This window comes from Hyaena hyaena, unplaced genomic scaffold (genome assembly GCF_003009895.1).
Source record: "Hyaena hyaena isolate Hyena2069 unplaced genomic scaffold, ASM300989v1 scaffold_702, whole genome shotgun sequence".
Taxonomy (NCBI): domain Eukaryota; kingdom Metazoa; phylum Chordata; class Mammalia; order Carnivora; family Hyaenidae; genus Hyaena; species Hyaena hyaena.
The window spans coordinates 329,349-339,263 of record NW_024081338.1 but is presented as its reverse complement, the minus strand read 5'-3'; the positions used below and the strand labels follow the sequence as shown (position 1 = coordinate 339,263).

The following is a 9,915-nucleotide window of genomic DNA, read 5'->3' as shown; positions in this document are numbered from 1 at the left end:
AAGGCTGTGGCTTTTACCAAGCCCCTTTAACTTGGAAGCATTTGGTCTACAAACTTTCTTCCCTGTGGTGGGCGTGGCCTAAACTCTCAGTTCGGCTCTGGTCCTTCCAGCTGGTTTTCCCTTGAGCTCTTCGTAGTCTCACCCTGCAGATGTGCACGTTGGCGGTGAGCCAGTGGCACAGGGGTTCCTGTGGACATTTTGAGCTTACTTCCTCTGTGTCGCCCTCCATGTCGTGGGGTTCTGTGAATTCCTCCAGTCAGTAACCAGCTCCCCTGGCAGGCTTGAATTCCTTTTCCTGGCTCCACGCGCCAATAAGATTCCAGACTCTGCCTGACTCTATCCGCCATGTTCCTCTTTTTCAAATGCCACGCCCTCTCCTGTTTCTGTCTGCTTTGGGTCTTCAAACAGCTGCCTTTTGTAAAGCTCCAGGGTTGATCATTGTGATTGTCAGGAGGAATAGTCTGATCCAAGTTGTTACTGTGTAACCAAGCCATTATTATTTCTTGCCTGTATTTTTGTGGTATGCCTTACGTACCCTTGCTCTGTACAGCCTCTTCACACCTCTGTAGCCACAGTAATTCTATTGGAACGTTAAGTTTGATGATGCTTTCTTTTCCTTACAAGCCACCACTGGCAGGCCCATCTGCCTCAGAATGAAAGCCCAAATCCTGGCAATCGGCAGCATTTCCCTCCAGTGTACCCTACACCCCTCATTCTAGCTTTTCTGTCTGCCTTGCTGTTAATTATTTTCCATTTTAATCACTCTGTTCTTGACCTTTCTTTAAAAAAATTTTTTTTTCCTTCGGGGGGGAAGGGCAGAGAGAGAGGGAGACACAGAATCAGAAGCAGGCTCCAGGCTCTGAGCTGTCAGTACGGAGCCCAACATGGGGCTCGAACTCACAAACTGCAAGATCATGACCTGAGCCAAAGTCAGACACTTAACCAACTGAGCCACCCATGCACCCCTTGCCTGAGTTACTTTCTTCCTACTCCTTGCTCTTGCCTCAGGGCCTTTCCCCTTTCTATTCTCTTTTCCTGGAATTGGTGGCTCCCACCCTGTTGAAAATTATAAACCCCTATATCCCTACCTACTCTTATAACCTCTTTCCAGCTTCCCTGGTTTCCTTTATCTCCGTGAGGCTCACAACCACCTTGTTCATTGATCGCTTCTCCTTAAAAGGATCTAAGTTCCATGATGGCAGGGATTTTTGTTTGCTTTACTTGTATAGTCTCAGACCCCAGAATGGATAAATCCTGAATGAATCAGAGTCCCTTTCTCTATAGAGACTCATATTGAGCCAGTTCCCTAGTACCAAACATTGGATGTCCAAGGCAGTTCCCAGCCATATTATGAAACTGACACATTTTATCTTGGGCCCGTTTATCTTCCCTCCTGCGTAGACTCTTTCCCGCATAGCTCCTCCCTTGCAGTGCTGATCTTCTGGGACACAACACTGTGGTGTTTGAGAAAATGTCACTGGATTCAGGGTCTGTGGAGTTTCAGAAATAACCTCAAGAAAACATGGTATCCTTTGAATTTGTTACCACCGCATGGTGTTCTGGTGTTTATAGAGTTAATAGGATAGAGATAAGAAAAAGAAGGGGATGTTGGTTGAATACATTTTATGAGCCTACATAAATTATGCATCATTGACCTTTAAATTAATATAGGCTTAATGAGATCATTTCATTATGTTTAAAGATGTAATATAATTATTTTATTATGTTTTTTATTATTTCCTAGGCTTATTTATGCTCCTCCCCCCTCATCAAGGTCCATGTGCACTACCTTCTTATCTGATATTCTTAGGCTGTTTTCTGGTTTGAGGTTTGCAGAAATCTGATCTCACTGAATTATGGCATCGCTTAATTGTTTAATTTTCCAGGGAACTCTGCAACAACCCTTGCTGTACCAGAGACCTGTGTTTCCAAAAGAGTTAAACGTTGTGATCTGGAAACGGATTCTTTAAAAATGTAGTTTGCAACAGGAATCTTTATCATCCTGGACACACATAGAATAAGGAATCTAGAGCTTAGGCTCAGCATTTCGCCCTCTAGTGTTGGATCTTGAAAACGCAGATTAATTTTGAACATGACTTTGTGTCCCATGGAGTCCTAGGGTCCCCAGAGGATCCCAGGAAATCTGAAGGGAGGGAGGAGGAGGCTGTATAGGCTCACTCTGGTCTCATTCCTTTCAGATGCAGAAGCACCACTTGGGGACACTGCTTTCACTCTTTCTTGACAAAAGAGTTGTTTTTGTGCTTCAAAAATAAGAATTTAAAAACTGTAGTGCTGGAGTGTAAGCATCTGAATGAAGCCTAAGAAGTGATTGTAGTGCACATGTCCACTTATGTCATTAGATTTTGGAAATTTGGGCTATATTGCTTCATATAAAACATATAAATGCTTGAGCTAGCCCCAAATAACTATTTAATGTATGGTGCAATTTAACATCAATATATTTTAATTAAAAAAAAAAACACAACAGAGGGGTGCCTGAGTGGCTCAGTTGGTTAGGCAACTGATGCTTGATCTCAGCTCAGGTTTTTAGGGTTATGAGTTCGGGCCCCACACTGGGCTCCATGCTGGGCAGGGAGCCTACTTAAATAAGCAAACAAACAAAATATGCCACAGAAAATAATGTTTAAAATATGCTCAGGTTTTGAGAACTCATAGTCAAACAGCCATGCTTGGGAACTCATTTTCAATACTGTATTTTCTCGCTGATAATCAAGGGGTCTTTGATCTTTTTGTAGGGAGGCCCTGGTGGAGGCATCCTAAAAGCAATTCTGATGTTTCTATTCTGTGGCTTGAAGTGAAATGTTCTCCTTAATCTTTCACTGAAAGAATATTTATGCTGTTTCTTTTTGTTTTCTGGGTGGGAGTCAACGCATATGGGGATGGGAAGTGGATTTTATTGGGCATTGGAAGGGGCTTGAAGCCCCTTTGGAAGGGAAGGGGAGAGGTGACTTACGGGATCAAGCCTTTTCCAGCCTTACCAAGTAAGGGTTCAGGTATCCTTGTTCATTTACTCCTAAGCCCTCCAGATTGCTGGGACTATAGCCCGATTCTCATAGTTTAGAATTTGGGTTCTTGGTTGCTTTTCCATCTGGCTGTGTGGAGTTTTGATAACCTCTAGTGACTCTGAGATCTTGTTTCCTGTCCCTGAACCTACGTTAACAGGAAAATAGTGACTTGGAGAGAACAAGGAAAAGAGGAGGTGGGGCAGCGGAGCAGACTATAAGGATGGGGGAATTCCTGAGCCCCCCTGTGGAGGAAGGCTGTGTGTGTCTTGCACCTTCTGCAGGAAGGAAATTCTCCTAGATAGGAAATTGGTGTTGATTTGCTCAGTCTTGTCATAGTGGCCAGGAATATGCTGGGAGTACTTCCAAGCTACTTGGGACTGGGTAAGCTGGAGTTTTTAGAAGTGTTTGGGGCACTCAAGAGGAAAAAACATCTTCCCAGCCCTGTAATGTAAGAGGAAGAAATTCATGAAGAATCTAGTGGTATTCTTCAATGAGCTGGAGAGACAAGAAAATGTGCCTGTGATAGGCAGCGTCCAAGATGGCTTCCAACGATTTTCTGCTTCTTAGTATTCATGCTTTTGTGTAATCCCTGTGAGTATGGGCTGGATCTAGTGATTCTAAGACCTAGATTATGGTAGAAGTGAAGAGGTGCCACTTCTGAGACTGTGGCTTCCATTGTGCTTGCACTCACTCACTCTGGCTCTTCTTGCTTACTCACTCTGATGAAGCCAGCTGCCATTTTGTCAGCTGCTCTGTGGAGAGGCCTCTATGGCGAGGAACTAAGGGTGCCTCTGGCCAACAGCCAGGGATTGGGTTTGAAATCAGATCCTTCTATGCTCGCTTCGGCAGCACATATACTAAAATTGAAATCAGATCCTTCTCCGGTCAGGCCTTCAGATGAGATCCCAGCCTTGGCTCATACCTTGATTACAGGCTTGTGAGAGACTCTAAGCTGGAGGGCACAGTTAAGCCATACTCAGGTTCCTTATCCACAGGAACCAAGAGAATAAATATTTGTTGTTTTAAGCTGATAGATTTTGGGGTAATTTGCTTTGCACCAATGGATAACAATACAGTATCCTTGGAGTAGGAATGTTGGAGGCTCTTGTTTTATGTAGATGATTGTAATGCATGGCTTCTTTCACTCAACCTTTTCTTGTGAGTCCTGAGCCAAGGGTGGGAGTTGAGAGGATGTGGAAGAGTTTAGCCAGAGTTAGGGTCATGTCATTGAACTGTGCGGTACCCCTTCAAGAGCCCAACAAAGAGCTCCCACATCATTCCATAAGAGAGTCACAATTAGCATTTGAAAACTTGTTGTGCAGAGACCAGGAGAGCCTCCTCAGGGCTGGTCAGAGAAGCCGTGTCAACCAGGACAGGAACTGTGGCCAAATCTAGTCAAGTAAGGAGACACTTGTTCTTGATCCCTTTCTCAACACTAAGTAGCCAGAACCTAGAAGAGGGGTTGGGTGAGGGTGTGAAGGGGTAGGACTATTGAGCACATCAAAATGATACGTTTTCTGTGTACAAAAGCATAGCCTACCACCGTCCAAGAGTGACCTGGTGGTCAGCAGAGGCAGGGGAGACCTTGTGACATTCAGTAGGGGAAAGAAAGGTGACCCTGAAGGTCATAGGTCAGCATATTTTAAGGGGATGTGTATAGTAGGTGCTAATAACAAGCATTTGAAAGCAGTCTCTATTTTTGTCTAGTCAAGCATTACGGTTCTATCATTTTCTTGAAAGCTTAACGTTCCTTCTCTAATCACAGGAAACACTATTTTATTATGGAGGAGCTGCCTTCTCTATCAGAGGGTCCGAGAGATATGGAAGAGTAGGATTCACAGGACCTGGGACCCTTGGAGATCCTTGGATCTTCACTGGATGCCTCAGGGGCCCATTAAGTGAAAGAGGGAAAACATTCTTTGCCAGTTTTTACTGTTTCCTTAGAAAAATCTTTCTGATTTCTCTCAGTACTTTTAAAAAATACATATTCACCATGGGAGAGTAGAAAGAAGAAAACAAAACCATGATCCCGACGCCTAGCAGAATCATCTGTGAACATTTTGGTGTATATTTTTCCAGTCTCTTTTCATTTTTTTTAATTTTTAAAAATGTTTTATTTATTTCTGAGAGAGACAGAGAGACAGAGTGAGCAGGGGAGGGTCAGAGAGAGAGGGAGACACAGAATCTGAAACAGGCTCCAGGCTCTGAGCTAGCTGCCAGCACAGAGCCCGATGCGGGGCTTGAACCCACGAACTGTGAGATCATGACCTGAACCGAAGTTGGACGCTTAACTGACTGAACCACCCAGGCGCCCCTTTCCAGCCTCTTTTCTAAGGTGTTTATGTTGTGTTGTACACAGCTGAATCATACCATACACTTTTGCCAGCATCTTTCGAATTTACTGTAATAATAACTTGAGCATCTTTTCATATTTCCAAGTATATGACCATAACATTATTTTTGAGGGTTCCGTAGTATTCCATTTAAAAGATACAACATGATTTAAGGTGTTCAGTGTCCTCTTGGTAGGCATTTAGAAAGGTTCTAGTTTTCGATATGCAGCGATGACTATTACTTCTTACTTGATGTACCCAAGTGAAAGGATTAGACTTAGTATAATGAGACCAGGAGAGGCATAGAATGTCAGGGGTTTCGAGAACTCTTGATGACACTTCCCCTTGCATTTTCATGTCCACCGCCAGTGAGATCAGGCCATGCGCAGGCCATGGTTATCTTGTATTAAGGGGAGGGTGTTGATCCTATGATGTCTTTGGTCATTTCCATGTTTGTGAATTGTTGACCAGTCGACTGACCTGTCTTCAAGTTCTCATCTGGTGCACCTTCAACTCCTCCAGTGTGCTTCCTCCTCTGTGAAATGGGAATATAAATGTCCTTCTTAAGAGGTCTGGGGGATTAAATGAGATCACGTACGTCTATCATAGACCCCGTCACTTAGTAAGCCCTCAACAAGTCTCTCCTGTTATTAGGTTGAACCGTATGAAATTGCCAATTTTGGGTAGTCAGACATGACTAACACCGGTGATTTCATGTAGTTCAAGCTAACAGTTTTTCTTCCATAGTAAAATGTCATCTGTACTTTCACTTTCTTTTATGTATATACACGCGCGTTCGTGCATACTGGGTTATTGCTGCAGGAAAACAGAATAGAGGCATTTTACAAATTTGAGGGCTGCAACAATTTGGAGATGTTCTTTGCAGACGTGCCCATGCTGTGTTCTCCACAGTAAGGAACCTGGATGCAGCTGAGAGGTGATATTACAGCTACCTAGAAACAGGGGTCACATGTTCTCTGCAGTCGCTTTAGAAAATGTTGAGAACAGGTATTTCGCAGTGACCATTTAAATGTTGCTGAAACTCCCCGAAATGAGTTCCTGCAAGGCAGCAGAGCCCCTGAAGACTGAACAATTAAAACATCCTGTGAAGCTTCAAGACCTTCAGGCAATTGGGGTGCGACAGCGAAAGAGAGGCATACGTGAAGGGCGGATTGAAGGACCCAGAGGTGACTGGGGCCATACCTGGCTACAGGGAACTTGCACAAGTCCTGGGACCTGTCGCATCCCCACCGGGAATCCAACCCAAGCTTCTGGCTCTTAAAGCCATTGGACGTAGGGAGGCTAATTTCTGAATTTAGAAGACACCAGGAGGGAAATGACATTTTTTCACTGAAGGGACGAGAATGTGAGCTCTGTGACTAGCTAGGCTGCCTCACCTTTTTTTCCTAACTTCCCTTCTTGTTCGGTCTTGAGAAGCCGTGCAGCAAAGAGGCTGCTAATGGGCAGCGGTGACCGAAGGGGGATAGTAATGGGTCAGAGCCGGATGGGCCACTGGTATGAAGCCCAGCACCATCCTTCCAGAAAGAAACGCTTCAGAAACCTCCAGTATTTTAAAGTGAGCCATAAAGACACCTTTGATTCCTTGGAGTTTTTGAAATGCTTATGTGTAACGGGGGTGGCTAGGGGCTGGCAGTCCCACCTGAGATCCCCTAGGCCACCGTGTGGAATTCTCCCTTCGAATGTCAAGCAGCCGCACTTCCTTGGTATCCTTTTGTTTGCGGGAATATGCAGTTGAGAATACATGTGAGAAAGCTGGATCGGGGCCCTGGCTCATTCGCAAGGAGGGCCCTCAGCGTGCATTTCTGCTGCCCTCAGGGGACCAGAGGACACAGAACTACTGATAGAGTGTCTGGCCACCAATGGGCATTGGGGCTGGTGGGTGGGGAATGTCTGTGTGTGCGTGTGTGTGTGTGTGTGTGTGTGTGTGTGACCATAAAGGATGAGGCGCACTTGTACATCCATGCAAGGAAGAAGAAAAACAATTTGGGGGAAGGGAAGTTGGAGAAAGAACTATATAAAGACCCTTAGAGAGAAAAATATTCTTGTTCCAATCAACCTGAGCTAACCTGTTATTTGGGGAGCATTTTGGACGTTACCATAAATGATTATCATTGTGTGATCCCTGAACACCAAATCATTTTGCAGCCGCCCAGCAGTCTCTCTTCTCCAGCTCCAGAATTACCAAAATATTCTTGTCCAACAGCAGAGGGGTAAACAAATTGCACGTCTCCCTGTATGTGTTTTGATTTTGATTTTAGTTCCACGTGCCCATGTGATTTCACCTCTGAGGCTGTCCCCTGGCACAGTTCCCACCTGGTGGCTGCTCATAGGTGAGCATGAGCGCGGGAGCAAGGGGCAAGTGCCAGAGGCTGCGAAAGAAGGGCCTCCGGGAGCTCTTCCGGTCCACATCCGTGTAGAACCGGAAGTGGGGTTAGGAAATAGACAGATTGTTGGGGGCGGGAGCAGGGAGATGATGGGGAAGGTCCACGTGGTGACATCCAGGACGGGGAGTGGCGAGGACAGTCTGATCAAGGCCAGGCAGCACAGGGCGATGCACCTTCACAGGGCTGGCTGGGTGACCGACGTCATGTGGGAGCCTCGGGAGTCGTCTGTGGAGAGGCCCCAACTCAGGGCATTGAAATGGGGAAGCGTACAGAAGTAGAGGATTCCTCTCAGGAGAAATGTTCCAGCATCGAGGTCAGGTTGCTGCTGTCCAGCCCACGACTAGTAGGGTGGCGCCAACAATGGCCCTGACCCACGTGATGGCAATGCTGGTCCTCTCTAACGGGGTACAGCAACAGGTACCACAGGAAAATGTGGAAGATCCCCAGCACTCCCGTGAGTGGGTCACCCCCTCAGGGAAGAAAGTCAACTTCTGGAACAGCACAGCAAGTGGCAGAGGACACAGCTTGCCACGGGCTCATCTGTCCACGAACCAGAGGTCTGTTTTTTTGTCCTATTCATGTTTGAATCCAGTGGCACTTCAGAAAACTGGTTGACGGAGTTGGTGGCACTGAATGCAAGGGCTGTTCCAATACAAGTAAGTGGGAAACAGTCAAAAGGTCGTGGAGCCAGTGCAAGGCCGGCTGAGAGCTGTGAGTTTGGTTTTGGACAGTCGAGCACAATTCCTGGGAAGTCTTCTAGATGCAGCTCCATTTCCCCCACCACTTTTCATCTTTGGTCTCTCTCCCCACATGCCCTGAGCCTGTAGATCTGGAGGCCGGTTCAAGCTTCTAGCAATTCTTTTTTACATTTGGATAAAGATAGGCTGGGGGGCGGAAGAGGTCTCATTTCACAGATTGCTGCTCTGGCCTGACCAAGAGATGTTTTTATTTTTTTCAAGGAAAGGAGATGCCACTGGTCTTGGCGTCCATTTTATTTGCTGGAGGAGGCTTCTGTCCTGTTGTGTGACATACATGGGCATGAGGAAGGTCACCCACTGCTCATTGGTGCTCCTGGAAAGATGCAGACGTGTGTAAGGGGATCCCTGCATTGCCTTTTTCTAGAGACCAGACACAGCCTCTGACCCACCCTGTCAGGAGGCGTGAGGAGAGAGCATGTGGGATGTGGCGGTGGTGCGTGAGTTTGGCTGTTCCCTAGGGTCCCCGTGTCCTCTCTCCTCACGGCCGCTGGGCACTACCATCTTCCTTCCCCTGAACTTTTACTTTCAAAATTAATCTTCTGTACCCAGGAGAGGCAGACCATGTAGGGGAGGCAGCATGAGCCACTGTCCAAAGGCAGGCAGCACCCTGGCCTCCTCGGCAACATTTTCACAAACCATGTTTAGTCTGTTTTGCTCATAATCCCAGTCCCCTCCCTGGTGTTATTCTCACATGTGCAGGTGGGGCTGACCCAGGTCCCTGCTCATCCTCAAAGAAACTGGCTTAGTGCTTCAAAGAGAACAGTTAGAGGTGGTGGCCAGTGCCACCAGCTTGTTCCTTCCTGGAATCAGCATCAGGGACCTTTAGGATCTGTGTAGCCACCCAGCTTTACCATGTCCCAAGGAGTCTCATTTCCTGGGAAGTTAAGGGGCAAGGTCACAGAGGTCAGCGGGATTTAGTGATCAGCAGAGGGTGCATCGTTACACATTTCTTTTCCTGCTGGTAAAAGACATAAAGTTTCATTGTGGGAAATTTTTATTGTCAGGAAAAAGATCAAATAGCACAAGGATAACAATAAAAAGGGTGGTATAAAGAGATTCTGGAAGCTTTTCTCCCCAGAAGTAATTGGGTCTTACTTATTTTTCTTAAGTAGGCTTCATTCCCAGTGCACAGCCCAATGTGTGCCTTGGACTCAGGACCCTGAGATCAAGACTGAGCTGAGGTCAAGAGTCGGACGCTTAACTGAATGAGCCACCCAGGTGCCCCAATAGGGTCTTAAGTAAATTCCTCTTCCTCATTTTACTGCTGTATAACAAACCACCCCCAAAGCGTAGTGGCATCAATCAACCATTTTCTTATGCTCATAGATTCTGTGGGTCAGACGTTCAGACTGGGCACAGCCATATGGATTGTCTCTGCTCTGTGATGTCTGGG

The 9,915-nt window shown here is 46.2% G+C and overlaps 1 pseudogene; it reads right to left on the bottom strand.

The window, feature by feature from the left end:
- Window positions 1-7,658: 7,658 nt before the first annotated feature.
- LOC120220549 lies at window positions 7,659-9,085 on the bottom strand (annotated as a pseudogene).
- Between the last annotated feature and the right edge of the window lie 830 nt (window positions 9,086-9,915).